This window comes from Mya arenaria, chromosome 9 (genome assembly GCF_026914265.1).
Source record: "Mya arenaria isolate MELC-2E11 chromosome 9, ASM2691426v1".
Taxonomy (NCBI): domain Eukaryota; kingdom Metazoa; phylum Mollusca; class Bivalvia; order Myida; family Myidae; genus Mya; species Mya arenaria.
This window is the reverse complement of record NC_069130.1, coordinates 9,028,326-9,045,966: the sequence shown is the minus strand read 5'-3', so window position 1 is coordinate 9,045,966 and position 17,641 is coordinate 9,028,326. Positions and strand designations below refer to the sequence as shown.

Below are 17,641 nucleotides of genomic sequence, written 5' to 3'. Positions count from 1 at the left end.
CACCATCTGTGGCCCACAGCAAAACCATCAACCGGCATTTGCCGATTTGTCTTTCAATCACAATCTTGCACTCTTATGGTGTCAGCCTTCCTCTCAACATATTCAGTCACAATCGCTCATCTCCCATAGTGTTGCTTGACACGAAAAGTCACTCGGCACTATTTATTTACAATCTTTCACACAATCTGTGGATCAAAGCAAAACCATTCATCTTTACAGTCACAATAGCTCACAAAGCCATGATGTTGGACCGCAACCGTTCATTTATCTTTTCAGTCTTAATCTTGCGCTCCGCCATGGGTTTTTTTGGCAGGAGGGGAAACCCCTCCCGCACCCTCCCCTTCCAACCTCTTAATTTAATAACATCTGTCACAAAAAAGTGGTGTTGCATTTCAGTTACCTGGTATTTGGACTGCAGTTGTGGCCAGTCGAGCTATCTGATTTGGGCGATTCGGTCCCTTGGGTGATCTCTTGGTCTGAGAATTATAAAAAATGTGTTTGTGTACTCTATGATACATATAATAAACAAATAATCCACTTTTGGTCGTATATTTTTACATATTAAATATTTTAATATTACATACAATCTTTATCATTCACATGGTGTCGGACCGCAACCGTCCATTGATCTTTTCAGTCATCATCTTGCGCTCCGCCATGGTTTCACTTGACAGGAGGGGATACCCCTCCCGCACCCTCCCCGCCCCACGTCTTAATTTACACAAAATGGTGTTGCATGGCACAAGAGTTCACCTGTCACACAATTCCTGTATATATTTTTAGTTTCAATCTCTCAACCAGCGTGTTAGTAATTGAAAGGTGTTCCCATCCTTTGATCTCAGTCAAAACATCTCACTCATCCATTGTTGAGACTCACAGACGGTACACCCCATCCATCTTGTCAGTGACAATGTTTCGCTCAGCCATAAGAATTTCTGAACTGGTCAACCGCATGTCATAAGTTTATGAAATTGATATCTTCATTGTAGCCTATGATTTACTGAAAAGTGTTTTATACAAAATAATCATACTGTACCTGGCTGACGTGACAAGCTCTGCTATGTGTACCGGTATAATCCATGGTCGCAATTAAATCGGTAATCCAACAGGAATTAATTCTTCGCATTTTCTATCCGATCAACAACTGTCAAACATCTTATTAGTATCGATATTGTAAAGCCTAAAATGACAACTACTAACTGTCAAGTGTGGCCTTCGTATAGAATGGTAAACAATGCGTATGAATATCTTTAATAAACAAGTGAAAACAAAGTATATATCTCAGACAATCTATAGAAATATGTTTTATTTGTCTTTGTGAGTTTACCAATAGCATTCATAGTAAGCGTTTATAAGCATATTTTGAATTATTTTAATAACTAGTGGGGCGCTTTTTCGCATCTCATAGTTTAAAATTTCATGAGCCTGTTTTCTTTCGTGTCGTCACGCTCTGATGATTTTGGTGTCCCGCATGCACGCGCTCAATATAGTTTATGAACAGAAAATACTGGTTCCATCACCATTACGTCTTTTCTTCAGGCTGATAGTATGTGCAACTTTTGAACGAAAGTAGTGCTATGTGTGACCGAAATAGGGCTCTGCCGAGCTTCGCTCGGTTAAGAGCCCGTATTAAACCACCTGCCTTGTCACGTTGCCACCTTTCCTGCTGAACATATAGCCATCTGTCCTACAGCTCACTTGTCCCCTACGCTCTAAGTCACACAGCAGCCGTCTAAATAGCGGTCTCATCCCACTACCCTATATTTCACAAGGCAACCCACCCTACAGCTGTTCCCAAAGCAACTAATCTTTAGTCCATACAACCACATTTATTGAAGCTCACACAACTTCTCATGCTATAGCCATCAACACAGCTGCTCAAAAATCCAACTTCAATGCAGCTAACACATCCATTTGTCATACAGCTCACACAACCACCTACGATGCAGCTCACAGAGCCATATTCCCTGCAAACCCACAGAGCCAGATACTCTGCAAATCAATCATCCATCCACCTACCATACACAGTCCATGATCCCTTCAGCTCACACAGCCAACATACCGATTGGTCATCCAGCCACCTACTCTTTATGCGAATTTTCAGGTTTGTTCTGACAACAAAAAGCAAATGCTTTATGTATTACTTCTGTTCCGTTTCATTAAAATGGTAAATTCATTTGTTCGTCATTTTTTACATAGCGAATTTCTTTACAATCAGATACACAGGTAAAACCAAAGGACTAGAAGGCCATCATCATTCGCAAATAAAACAACACTCATGGTATATAATGCATCGGTGAGTAAATAAATGATACATTTTTCAGCACATTCCACGTTTTGAAATTTTCGGTCTCAATTCATTTCCACCTAAATAGCATTTTTGTTTGTTAATTCAACCAATTATGATGTGTAATTAGTTAATTATTAACCTTATTTAATATAAAAAAACGACTGTATTAGTGTGGTCTTTACCTGGAAAGTATATATATGCAAACAAAATACAAATAAAACCTTTCTCACAATGGTTTCGTGATTATGGAAAAATAATAAATTCAACAATTGACACCTCAAGTGGCAAAATGTGTCCATGCATCTATACATAGTAGCATGTGGACAAATTTAGCTCATTTCATATGCACCGTTGGTAAATTCGTTTGTCTGAATTTCAACATTATAGACATTCGATGCTTATTTACGTTCGAAATCAAAACATAGTCACGAATTACGCATGCAGGTGTAAAAACAGATTTAATTATAGCCTCTCTTTTACGTAAAAACACTTACCATTATCATATAATTATGCTAATACTCGGAACGGTCATGATCAGCATATCCCTTATGGTAATTATGACGAGACTACTCAAACATTTCATTTACATCAATTTTCATATGTTTTAAACCTGCCCTTTATTCTGCATTGTTGAAATTGGAGATTTAAAGGAGAATCAGAAGAAGGAGAAAAAAGAACTGCAAATAAAGGTTTGCAATTATATTATACACAATAGATCAATTTTAATTTTGACTAAAAATACCCTTTGAAAAGAAATATATTTTGAAACAGAATAAGTGTCATAGTTATCTCAATTTTCAGTTTACATTTTAATAAATCTTTGCATATTTGGAAAGAGATTCAATTGAAAAATAATTATTGTGTACAATACACTCACCGCCTACAATGTGGATGTTTTATAAAATAAAAACTACTTGTATAATTATGTTTAAAATTGTTCAAACAACAATTAGCGGGCGATGATAAGACGGTACATTTATACTTCAAGACCAGCATGTGTCCATAATTCACTCATAGTCACTCGCAGAAAATAATAAGGTTCTAAACACAATTAGCTTTGTGGAATCTTATATTTATAAACACACAATCCTTCGTTAGAAACTTTAAAGTGACACTCTTATTCAAAATCAATATATTCACGTGTACAACATTCATAAATTTTGAGTGGTAAACTTTTAACTACTTCATAAATAATGCATTCATGGAAAGTATTAATTACTGATAACAATATTGTAACCGTGTATTTAATAGCAGAAAACGCAAAAATATTAAATGATTGGTAAATGCTAAAAGATTAACTTTGGTCTACTATAGTACCATATGGTAGAAATACCGTGTTTTATACTCATTTCTTGTAAATTTAACTTGGTATCTTTCATAAGAACCATTGTTTTCGGCATTTATTCATCCTTTTGAAATATTAAAACAATACTTTTAATTGTGATAAATCTTATTTGGGAGTCAGAGTGCATCTTTAAGTTAAAATGTTATTTTTATAATTTACTGATTTCACCTTTTCATGTATTTTGTGTTAATACTAAGACATCTTATTCTTATTTAATCACGTACTTCCGACTATACGTTTGTCAAACTAATTTGCCAATTTTCTATTTACTCATTAATTGGTTGTATTAAGTTTTAGAGAACCTCGCGAATGCGCACTGGCTAAAATAGAGGACAGCGATAGGCATTTAGTTCTGAACACTAGATATATATCGATCGTTTTAATAAAAAAACTTTTTTTCTAATATAAAAGATACACATAATTCATTGAAAAAAACATCCAGAAATTCCACAATTAATTTCGCGTTAGCTATCTACTATATAGAATGGCTTTAAGAGTTCAGGTAAATGCTCTTGCCAATGGGATTGCCGAACAGATTCTCATCTCCATAATTTGAACGCTGACATCCAAAAATCCACTTAGCAGATTACAAACGCCACATGTCCATAAGTATTGTAATCAACTGCCAAATTTACATTTAGTCTTTCATTGGTTTAATTAAGTAAATTATTTAGAACTGAATCCATTGGTCAGGGCCAGGCTGCGCATTAGAACTGTATGCAATTGAATAACGCTTATGTATAGCGGAAACAGAGCAACTCGGTCACGCTATAAGGCTTACTTTTGTCGCGGCAAGAGTGAGTCTGTGATGCGAGAGTCCAATCCCCATTAAATCACATAGCAATGTATGCAGATATAAACAACACGTGTTACACGACAATCCTCAGGGTCATTAAAATGTATTCATAGGGACAACTATACACATAGAAATTTGCGCAATCCGTTACATCTCCTTTGTTTAAGGACTCCACCTATTTTAAACAGCCCCGTTTCATACCATACCCCAATACAATGCAACATGTCGAATTTTAATCCTTATATTTACATTCATTTAAATCTACATTTCTGCTAAAAAAATGATTATTCAAGAGCATTATCTCTTTTTTCTTTCTCTCGTTGTTCTCAACAGCTATCGTAACCTAATTTTATACGACAATGAATGCACAGATAAAATAGTTCCTTATTTATATGTTTATTTTCTATCTTTTCAAGGTCAAGAATATTATAAATACGTATTATTGCATAAAATGTGTGTTTTCGGTCCGTTATCGTGGTGTATTAAAACGCAAAAAACCGGGCGTTATCGGTAGAAAACGTGCATTATTCAGTAAATTTACGTACCATTAATGTCCGTTTTTTTTTTACATATGCGCTATCAGGGCCCGCATCATAACAATGACAATGAAGGCTGAGCGACCTGGTTTCTGACCGAAAGTTGGTCAACGATGCAAACTTTTGCACAAAAACATATTTTAGCATATAAATGTAGCTGCATACAAATACCAAAACATGTAATAAACCACATATAACTTACACATTTTCTACTGAGTTGTCTTTTCCTGGATAGCTGATGTGTTTACTAAATAGTTTTTTCTGCAATTGTTTTGACTATCAAAATCACTACATTATGTCTGAAACGACTAACTCCTCCGAACTTTAGTTATTTCTGTCGATTATATTTTAGAACATACGACTTATATGGACATTATTCCATTACGTCCTATGCACTGAACAAATAAATTTCAAATATTATTTCTCTGATGCTGAAGATGCTGTACATTTTATCAAGAAAATGTTTACAAAATTTTCAGGCTAAAATTAGTTATCAAAACAAATAATGGTTAAAGTAGGACTGTATAGGTAATTAATTGATTACCCAATAGGTATTGTGTGTAAATAATCCCAGTAATCCAGTCAATTTTCGAAAAAACAACACTTTCAAAACGAATGAACACTGCAAAAAAATGGCGTCGAAACAAAATTCAGCTGCCGAGTTATGTTGCGGCCCGAATCGAGCTTAATGTAAAACTTCAATGACATCACTCATGACATCATACAAGCACCCCTTATAGAGGTTATTTTGAACTAACTGTTTTTGCATTTTCGTGTCATTTAACAGTCTTTTTAAACACACACGTTTCTTCAACTGTTCCATCCATCATGAAATTATCTACATTAAAATCAATCAAATTATCGTTGCATATCTTGTTTTAACTGCTTAACTGCATGTTACAGTTTTGCATGTCGCCAATAATTTTACTACGATTTTATTGAAAACAAAGTTCCGTAGTAAATATGCCCTGCCAATTAGTATTATTGCGCCCAATGACAGGACAAAAGTATCGAACAAACGCACGCGATTTCGATGGGAAATGTCATTGCACTTTATACAGATATAATATGAAATTGATAAACAACAACCACCGTTAAGGAATGAAATGTTAATGTAAATATTACATATTGGTATCGTACACACCACCTTCTCCTTTGATTGCCAGATGTCATCTTTTATCAAAATGACCTGGTTGGACAATAAAAATCCAGTGAGCAGAACTTTCTTTGCACGGATATATTTAGATTTATAGACCGAGCCTCGACGTTTATATTATTTCGCTTATGTTACTTACAACATCTGGTAAACGCCTGAGCTCAAAAAAAGATGGAGCTTACCTTAAATCTGCGTTGAACAGTATTTAGCAATTTCTAAAATATTATTAGGATGAATTTGAATTGGTAATTTATGTTAGAAAGAAAAATAATAAAACTTAAATAAACTCTATAATATTCCATAAGTCCATAATATGGCTCTCTTACTAACATATTTCCTGAACTTGTTGAATAAAATTTAGTATTATATTACGTCATGTGACTGATAAGATGGCGTCATATAATTTGATTCAGTTACATAATAAATAAAACAAATTTTGTTCAGTTCTTTTGAGGTTGTTTTGATTTTTAAAAATGTATACTACTAATCGGTATTCCGGATAGTTTAAATAAAATATTGTACTGTATAATACGGGCTCTAAACCGAGCGAAGCTCGGCAGAGCCATATTACGGTCACACATAGCACTACTTTCGTTCAAAAGTTGCACATACTATCAGCCTGAAAAAAAACACGTTAAGGTGATGGAACCAGTATTTTTCTGTTCATAAACTATATTGAGCGCGTGCATGCGGGACACCAAAATCATCAGAGCGTGACGACACACGTGGCGGAAGTAAACAGGCTCATGAAATTTTATGAGATGCGAAATAGCGCCCTACTAGTTATTAAAATAATTCAAAATATGCTTATAAACAATTACTATGAATACTTTTGGTAAACTCACAAAGACAAATAAAACATATTATTATAGATTGTCTGAGATATATACTTTGTTTTTTCTTGTTTATTAAAGATAATCATACGCATTGTTTACCATTTTATACGAAGGTCAAACTTGACAGTTAGAAGTTGTCATTTTAGGCTTTACAAAATCGATACTATTTAGATGTTTGACAGTTGTTGATCGGAAAGAAATTGCGAAGAATTAATCCTGTTGGATTACCGATTTAATTGCGATGTTGGATTATACCGGTACACATTGCAGAGCTTGTCACGTCAGCCAGGTACAGTATGATTATTTTGTATAAAACACTTTTCAGTAAATCATACAATGAAGATATCAATTTCATAAAATTATGACATGCGGTTGACCAGTTCAGAAATTCTTATGGCTGAGCGAGAAATTGTCACTGAAAAGATGGATGGGGTGTACCGTCTGTGAGCCTGAACAATGGATGTGTTAGATGTTTTGACTGAGATCAAAGGATGGGACCAACTTTAAATTACTAACACGATGGTTGAGAGATTGAAACTAAAAAGATAATACAGGAATTGTGTGACAGGTGAACTGTTGTGCCATGCAACACCACTGTTGTGTAAATTAAGAAATTGGGCGGGGAGGGTGCGGGAGGGGTATCCCCTCCTGCCAAGTGAAACCATGGCGGAGCACAAGATTATGACTGAAAAGATCAATGGACGGTTGCGGTCCGACACCATGTGAATGATAAAGTTTGTATGTACTATAAAAATATTTAATATGTAAAAATATACGACCCAAAGTGGATTATTTGTTTATTATAATATTATGTATCATAGAGTACACAAACACATTTTTTATAATTCTCAGACCAATAGATCACCCAAGGGACCGAATCGCCCCAATCAGATAGCTCGACTGGCCACAACTGCAGTCCAAATACAAGGTAACTCAAATGCAACACCACTTTTTTGTGACAGATGTTATTAAATTAAGAAGTTGGAAGTGGAGGGTGCGGGAGGGGTTTCCTCCTGCCAAAAAAACCCATGGCGGAGCGCAAGATTATAACTGAAAAGATAAATGGACGGTTGAGGTCCAACACCATGGCTTTGTGAGCTATTGTGACTGTAAAGATAAATGGTTTTGCTTTGATCCACAGATTGTGTGAGATATTGTAAATAAATAGTGCCGAGTGACTACTCGTGCCAAGCAACACTATGGCAGATGAGAGATTGTGACTGAATATGTTGAGAGGAAGGCTGACACCATAAGAGTGCAAGATTGTGATTGAAAGACAAATCGGCAAATGCGGGTTGATGGTTTTGCTGTGGGCCACAGATCATGTGAAATATTGTAACTAAATAGTCAGTCCAGGGTGTGGAGAAGGCGAACCATCATGCCAAACAACCCCCATGACTGAGTGAGAGTTGCCGTACCCTTTCCATGAAACAACATGGCTTTGTGAGAAAATCATCAATTTTACTAATATACACTTACTTTACAGGTGCACCTGTATGTTATTAAGCTGTGCAATTCTTTATTCATACGTTCTGTTCTATATATATTTTAAAACTTTAAAATGGAGGTGCACTTCATACATAAATACAACTGCACCTCTATATTTAAGATGGAGATGCACATCTTTAATATACAACTGCACCTCTATATTTAGACCGTCATGCCTTTTCTTAGACCTGCAGGTTAAAAATTAGGTGCAACTCATTGTTCATTTAATATAGCCAGCCTGGTTGCTGAAGCCACAGAGGTATTCAAGGACAAGAACCAATGCTGATCAAAACATGGTCTAGTGATGGAATTCCATACCCGTTCTTGGCAAGGATTTTTTAGAAAGGAATATTGTCTGCAAGTAAGAAAGATTTTTAAGAAAGTCTGGTTTAAAGGCTTTCAAAATGCATCTGGGTACTCAATTAGTAAAGACAAACCTTTGAGTTGTTAAAAAAGTTATTGCAAATCGTCCAAAAGATTATATATTTAATATTTTTGTAATAATGTTTTTGGAATTAATAAACTTTTCTGCAAATTTATCGCATTAATGCACCAGTCAATTGTAACCTTGGACCCTCCAGGTCCAGTGGTAAACCGGGGATAGCGGGGGAAAAGGGCTGTGTTTTTACCATTCAGGTGTCCCTGCAGTGCCGGGTGAATGCGGTGGTTTTGTCTTGGCGCAAAATATAGCAGTGCGGGGGCATTTGGCAGGTATTTTGACATCGTTTCTTCCCTGCAGGGCGGGGATTTTACCCTGGGTTGGCTGGACTGAAAGTCAAAGTCCCCGCTATTGTCCGGGCTTGGGGGTGGTGTTTACAATTGACTGGAGCATAATTCCTACATAAAAGGTTATGTATGTCTCAAATGAGTGTTTACAGACATTTTTCATACTTTTACAGTAGAAGAAGATAGTCTTATTCTGTGTCAAACATTGATTTTGTGTCTTGCTTGCAGAATATGATGTGCCAATAAGCTCCAGTTTGCTGCGGCTTTTCGCCCATGGCAGTGGTCCTGCAATCTATATCCAGGAGTTGCAGCTCTGAATCGAATATTTCAGAATGAAGATGTAAGTTAACTTTATAGTACTTGTTTGTGTGTAAATGATTCAAAAGAGTGAGATTTATACTAATCAGGTGTAAATAAGCAACTTATAGACACTGGTTAAGAGCTGTAATCTTAATTTTAAGGCAAATCTAGCCTTCAAAACAGAGTGAGATTTATACTAATCAGGTGTAAATAAGCAACTTATAGACACTGGTTAAGAGCTGTAATCTTAATTTTAAGGCAAATCTAGCCTTCAAAACAGATACTTAAAGCAATTTTTTTTAAACTTAGCATAATTATGCTACCACTGCATTTTCTACATCATGTAGCCATCTCATGCATGAAAACACTAGCAGTTGTCATGAATCTTTCAGTTTTGGTGGGGGTTTTTGCCATTCCCTTTGCTGCGCCATTTGTCCCTGGAAGTATTTCAGTTTGGCTCTATGTCATTTTTTATATAAACGCTAAGCTGATAAAGTGGAATTTTTGTATTTTGCTTTGAAAAAATCTTAATAGAGTAGGCAGGCCATTTTAATGGTTCTGTCGTATATATATATATATATATATATATATATTAACTTTACTTGGTCAGATTATTCCAATGCATGAGGAAATAATGGCTCTTTAAAAGTTTGTGGCTTACCGATGGAAGTGGCTATTTCTGCTTTCTATGAAAATACCACAGGTGCTTATACTCATTCGAAAACACCACAGGTGCTTATACTCATTCTAAAAGTGTTTAAAATATCATTGCCAAACTTTCAGTATGTGTTGCATACAGTCTGAAATTGAACTTTAGGAGTTTTGAAGTCTGTTTTTGAAAAAACATAATATGAAAATACTGTTTTGAAGAGATACATTGTAAGCTCAAGGTTAGTGTCTATATGAAACATATAGCCATATTTATATATTTTTAACAACAGTGACTTCATTTGTTAGTGTGATAGTCAATGTAAACAAATTGACCCTTGTTTATTATATTCTGAGTTAGGTGTTTATCTGTTTCAGATCGGAATTCATCAACTATTGTACTGTATTCACCAGTAACATTTTATCCAGGATACCAGAGTTGGCATATGGGACGATCACTTCAGTACCATATACCAGAGTGCATTATGTATCTTGGATCGATGACTTCAGTACTGTAATCATCATGAACAATTGAAATAAGAGACAAGAATTGCATATGTATCAAATGTAGACAAATGTGTCAATTTCTTGCAGAGTATTCCCCTATCAATAGATCAATACATCATAGTTTATTACAGTCATCTTGTCAGTAGGCTGCTAAACTCTTGCTGGGGGGGGGGGCAATTTACTATGTCTAAATACAGTGACATCGTTAAAATTAAAACAAAGCCTAATACGTTCTGAACAATTAAATGTATTGGCAAAGGATATACATGTTGTAGTTTTAAACTGAATGAGCTAATGAATGAGCTAATGTAAGCATAATTATAGTACATTTTTGTTCTGATAATGTTGTGGACTGTTAAATTGCTTTATTGTGCATATATTACAAGTTTACAACATATAAATATATATATATATATATATATATATATATATATATATATATATATATATATATATATATATATATATATATATATATATATATGTATCATATTAATAAGTAATGTTTTGTTGAATAATCAATGTCCTTGTTTTTAGCTCACCTGAGCACAAAGTGCTCAAGGTGAGCTATTGTGATCGCCCTGTGTCCGTCATCCGTCGTAGTCGTCCGTCGTCGTCAACAACTCGACTGTTAACACTCTAGAGGTCACAGTTTGGGCACTTTCTTAATGAAACTTGGTCAGAATGTTACCCTCAATAAAATCTGGGACGAGTTCGATATTGGGTCAGCTGGGGTTAAAAACTAGGTCACCAGGTCAAATTTAAGGAAAAGCTTGTTAACACTATTGAAGTCACATTTATGACTATATCTTCAGGAAACTTTGTCAGAATGTTAATATCGCTAATATTTAGGTCAAGTTCGAATCAGGGTCAAGTGTTGTCAAAAACTAGGTCAAATTGAAGGAAAAGCTTGTTAATACCCAATTTCTCGAAACTTCTTAAGCTTAACAGGCTTAAGTAGCTTATTTCAGTTGCTCAAAATACATACTTGAATGGAATTTTGATAAATGAAAAAAGGTTTAATTTAACTAACATATAGATAATTCCTATCTAAAGTATAAAAACTGTTAAAGAAGTAAATATTATCCAAATTATTGAAAACCAAAAATAGTGAGTTTAGCTTAATCCAGTTATAAGGGACTTAAGAAGTTTCGAGAAATTGAGGTCTCATTTACAACTGTATCTTCCTGAAAGTTGGTCAGAATGTTTATATTAGCTCTATGTCAAGTTCGATCTTCGTCATGTGCGGTCAAAAACTAGGTCATTAGTTCAAATCATAGGAAACGCTTGTTAGCACTCTAGAGGTCACATTTATGACTGTATGTTCATCATACTTTGTCAGAATGTTAATATTGATTAGCTCTAGGCCAAGTTCGAATCTGGGTCATGTGCAGTCAAAAACTAGCTCACCAGGTCAAGTAATAGGAAAAGCATGTTAACACTCTAGAGGCCACATTTATGACCATATGTTCATGGAACTTGATCAAATTGTTATTCTTGATGATCTGTATTGGATCAGATGAGCGATACAGGGCCTTCAGGGCCCTCTTGTTTTTGTTTAAATTTTATAGATGTATCATTCAGTTTAAAGACTCATACTTTAAATGATTTAATATGTTCATACTTTCTGCATACATTGTTATATTCAATGATGGAATGGTGCTAACAACATTAACTACAGGGAAATTATATTCATTTCAAACTGCTGAGGTGGTCGAACCATTTTCCCAGGTTATTTGCAGAACCTTAAAAATCTAAATTATACAGAATGCTGTTTTACATATTAAAATAGTTTAGTACAGGTTAATTGTCAGATAACTGTAATAATTAGTTTTAAGTAAACTCAATCTGTTTCGTTTACCTTGTTATGTTTAAAGTAGGAATCATTTATTTGTACTGTAAATGCTTGTATGATATTCAGTATTAGGTGAATTAATATACTTGTGTTTGTTATTATGAGTTTTTATGCACCCGAAGGTGGGCATATTAAAATCGCACCGTCCGTCCGTCTGTCCGTCCGTCCGTCCTTCCGTCCGTCCGTGTGTCCGGCTCAATAACTCGTGTCCGGGCTGTAACTTTCCCTTGTATGGACATATTTTAGAATAACTTGCCACATGTGTTCCACATACCAAGACGACGTTTCGCGTGCAAGACCCGTGCCCATACCTCTAAGGTCAAGGTCACACTTAGTGTTTATTCACAATGGAGTGCTGCATATAGGACATAGAGTATAGGTTGTCGTGTCCGGGTTGTTACTTTCCCATGTATTGACAAATTTGAAAATAACTTGCCACATGTGTTCCACATACCAAGACGACGTGTCGCGTGCAAGACCCGTGTCCCTACCTCAAAGGTCAAGGTCACACTTAGGTCTTTATTCACAATGGAATGCTGCATATAGGACATAGAGTATAGATTGTCGTGTCCGGGCTGTAACTTTCCCTTGTATGGACATATTTTAAAACAAATTGCCACATGTGTTCCACATACCAAGACGACGTGTCTCATGACAGACCCGTGTCCCTATCTCAAAGGTCAAGGTCACACTTAGGTGTTTATTCACAATGGAATGCTGCAAATATACGGACATAACAGTGTCGGTTGTCAACTATGGATGGTATTTTTAATTTTTAGAGGCAATTTAAAATAACTTGCCATATGTATTTGACATGTAAAGGCAAGATCAACTTTTCATGTACTGACCTTGTTCATTGGTCAATGTCACAATCGGGGGCACTCGTCACATACTGTGACAGCTCTTGTTTCAAACATTAAAATATTAAATTTGCTTTGCATTGCCTTAACCTTACTTGTTATGCACCTTAATGATCTAATTGGTGTAGTCAAAGTCATAGTATGTCATATAAAATGAATTTTGCCTTTGACTCTTGTTTACCTAAGAAAAAATGTACTGCATTAGCAGTTTCTGCAGTTGATAACATACCTAGAGCCCGTCTAAGGCAGTGCCTTATTTCATATTACGTAGATATATTTAGCCGGGAAAAACCATATTGGAGCCGTATTTAAATAACTTATTCATTCTATACCTCCAATATTACAAATAGTTTCATTATCAGATTTTGACAACGTTTTGTTTGTGAACAAACGATTATTGATCATGGCTATTAAAGAGGATTTCTTTCATTCAAACGTAAAAGCGTTCCTCGATCCCGGTTTCCGGTCTTAATCATAGGTTTATATGTGAATCGTACAATACGAAAAAATAAATAAAAATTGCGTCCCGATACAGATATTTATAAATATGTTTATATAAGTACGGTAAGATGTTGAAGATCGGAGTGTACGATTGGACGTATAAGTTATGTTTAGATTGATAGGCGGTATTCCAAATCCCAACCAGGAACGGTGTTATACCTCTTACCGTTAGGTATATAACTTTGTTTTTATTTCATACTGATTCATACACTTTATTTAAAACATTCCGCAATCTTCAATGTCAAAATTATTACAGAGGGGGAGACCTTTTATGAATCTACGAAACGAAATTAGGGTTCTGAAAGTACAACAGTTACATTTATACAAACATCTTTTATTCTTTTACAGAATTACATGATTATTAAAAAACAAGCAGAAATATACCTCAGGCGTAGGGGATTATTCAGTTCCGAAAAATAGATATTTAAAACACACACATATACATTTAGATATAGACACAGAGGTGTGATGTCTAAATATTTCTGGGGAATTGTCAGTATTTTTTAACCAAGATCCTGGATCATTTTTTTTCCAGATTGAGGTACTGTCAGTGGTTCAATACCTGAGGCACCTATTTTTGTCACTGAGTTTGTTGCGAGTTGGAGCATTCTTGGAACCCACCGAAAATACACAAAGATTTTGTCTTTCATTTTGTTGTCTGAAGCAATGTATGTCCTCAGTCGCTTATCCCCTATCAGTTTTGTCGAAAATAACGCATCAATAACACCTTTGTTGTCTATTAAAGCTGTGATTGTTAAAGTGTTCTGTTGTGCCTCGAAAATATCCTCTATAATGCTCCTGTAATAGCTAGCTGAATGCCTTTGCAACTATTGAGGACCGCACCACTCTCTTTATTTTATTTGTCTGCCAATAATGGTACAGCAATGTCCAAATATATTTTTCAACCACACACTGTGAGATCCCAGTACTTCCTGTGCTATTATTCAAATTTCTTAATGCTGTATCACAAAACACAATGATTTCCAGTGCATGTCTATGAGTGCTACTTAGAAAGGAAAGTGTTTTTTTCATAGGGCTGATGATTTTCAATCCCCCAATAGTTTTTGTTGCCTAAACATGGTCACACACTTTTGCCCCCATTTAACTGTCCGAAAATCCTGCGAATTGTTGTTTGCTCTTCATAAGCAGATTTCTTTCTCTCATGCTGGATCTTCTTGGATCAATGTGTTGACCCGGCAGTTTCTCCATGTATTTATAACGAACTTACTGAACACTGTTCTCATTTTGCTTAATTGAAAAATCGATGCAGTCAAAAGCCTTTTCCAAGCAATAAATCTTGTCATAGTTTGTGCAACAATCCTTTGAACTCCTGATTGCCGGCATGTAAAAACATCAAAATGGGAACACATCATGCTAACAACCTTCCATCTTTCATCAGTGTGAAAACTGCGGAATCTAACTTAGATTACGTACAACCTTGGGTTTTCAATTCCACTTGTATGCTCAAATATAACTGTGTTTCACGACCTTTAAAAATATTTCAATTTCCATATGTATTCAGGTCTTGCTTTACGTTCATTTTGGGCTTTACATAAACATCACGCTCGATATTTATATGAATATAGTACAGGAACAAGCTCAAAAGTCGAACGTTTAAACATAAACCCCGTTTAATGACATAAGATAAACACCAAAGAGAACACAAAAACAAACAATCACAAACCAGAAAGACGGAACATCATCACAAAATTCCACAAACAACAAAATAACATTTATTTTCCTTGGAAAAAAGTAAATTTGATGTATGTTGTTTTTATTGTCCATTTCCTGCTTGTTGCAACAGTCAGAAACACTCAAAACACTCCTTTCCCTACTGTTGACCATCATTTGCGATAAGGGATAACTCCTATAATTTATCCCTTGTCCTCAATCTTCTCATAGGTATCAAAATCAGACAGTTTTTGTAATTTACTCACATTTAGTCAGGGTTCGAATTAAACTTTGAGGAGCACTCGCAAAATGATATTATTAATTTTATTATTTGCTTTATTCCCTTATAATATTGTCTAATTAAAGTAGAAAATAACACCTAAGACATATTATGAATATTAAAAAGTATCAATCTTGAGTGACTCGACTACTAGAACTTGTTGATGCCTTATTCTATTTGGGGGGTATGGAAAGACTCGTCTGATGCTGGCAGCTTTTTGATAACAAAGCTGTCCAATTATTTGACATTGTTCACTTTGTATATTTACCCTCGCCATCGGGTAATTTAATACCCATTCGATAAGCACGCTACAGATTTCATTAAGTCTATAAGTATTAAAAAACAATAAAATAATAAATTTAAAATAAAAAGCAACAGTAAATGTAGCGTGGATACTTTGGACCATGAAATATATCGATCAACGAAGTCTATTTATTTTGACAGTTGGGCGGAAATGTATTCAAAGGATGATGGGGTTTACATATAGTGCACAAAAGCGCTAAATTTAGCCAATGATTGAGCTAGGCGATTACGTCATTCGTATTTACTTTGTATTATGCCCGCCTCGGAGCATCCCGGAAAGATTCGAGATAAAACTCGGCCTTTTCCGTATTTGTTCTATTTTTGAAAACCTACTAGAGCGTGACTCCGTACTGTCTTCTTTAGACCGGTAGTGTAAACATGCCACTTATAGGCTGTTTACACTCGACTGTATAGCGGAATTAAGTTCATGTTTATTCTACTTTCCTTTTAACATTTTGTGGTCTAGAAAAAGCCACTTGCAGAATTTTGCGAGCTTGAATAAAAGTCACTCGCAATTTCCAAATGTCGCTCGCATTTTGCGAGTATGCGAGTCTAAATTCGAACCCTGATTAGTGAAAGCACATCATTCATTGCCTTTGCTTTCGTTCTGTCCCTTAATTTCAATCTCTTCTACATTGAAACTTTTTTCAATATTAGCAACATCTTGAACGTTTTACCACATTTTATATTCTCTCGTTGATTTTCCGACTCGACTAAGCAATACTGCTTTAAATCATTGATATGAGCCTGGTAATTTGTACTGAATCTTGGTGTTCACTTTTATAGAGTGTGGCAGGCTCTCTATGACATCAGGTTTGCTTGTTACTTCTGTTTTATCAGGTATTGTCCCTGATACAACTGGAGTGACTGATTCCCAGTCCTGTTTGGGAACGCCGTTTACATGCTTTACATCTTGTAATGGTTGTTCCCTTTCAGTGTAAATCTTACACAGTTTGATACCCTCACCAAAATTTCTTCATGCCTCCCAAATACAATTTTTCCATCCTGAAACACAACCCTTCCTTGTCCCAACCTACGCTCTTTTCCATCTCTTTTGTAACATACTGTTTCCTGTTTTAAACACGTCCACTGCAGCTCTCAACGGAGTACACGGCGTACTCTTTCGTTTGCCTCAGTTTCAAAATAGGCCATTATTGTTGCATGTAAAGCATTCACATGTTTTGCAAATATTTCACTTGTTGTTCTTCCTTCCATGGCTGGTAATTCTTCCTTCAAAGCATGAAAGACTTATTCCGGCAGTCGTGCAAAGTCGAACATTAAGATTTATGATAAAAACTACATAAACAAGCACAGTAGCCAAGAGTTCGAATATAAAGTTGTTTAACAATCTCGGAGGTGAGCTTTCATGAGATTATTGGTTTCCAATCAACTTGTTTAGTAAGAATTGAGATTGTGTCGAAACTTTTTCTGAAATAAGCTCACGTGAAGCCGTAGGTGTAGATTACTGTGGGTTTGTGGGGTCAAAGTCGAGGTCGCCTAACTCAAAATGGAAAAAAATCACTAAATAATTCTAGTAAAGAAT

The 17,641-nt window shown here is 35.4% G+C and overlaps 1 protein-coding gene across 1 annotated transcript in view; it reads left to right on the top strand.

Annotated features, from left to right (window-relative positions):
- The first annotated feature begins 2,893 nt into the window (after positions 1-2,893).
- LOC128203099 (guanylate-binding protein 1-like) overlaps positions 2,894-17,641 on the top strand; it is a 73,713-nt gene continuing 58,965 nt past the window's right edge. Inside the window, exon 1 of the mRNA XM_052904375.1 lies at positions 2,894-2,979. The gene's annotated coding sequence lies outside the window, so the exon portion shown is untranslated. The remainder of the gene's footprint in view (positions 2,980-17,641) is intronic.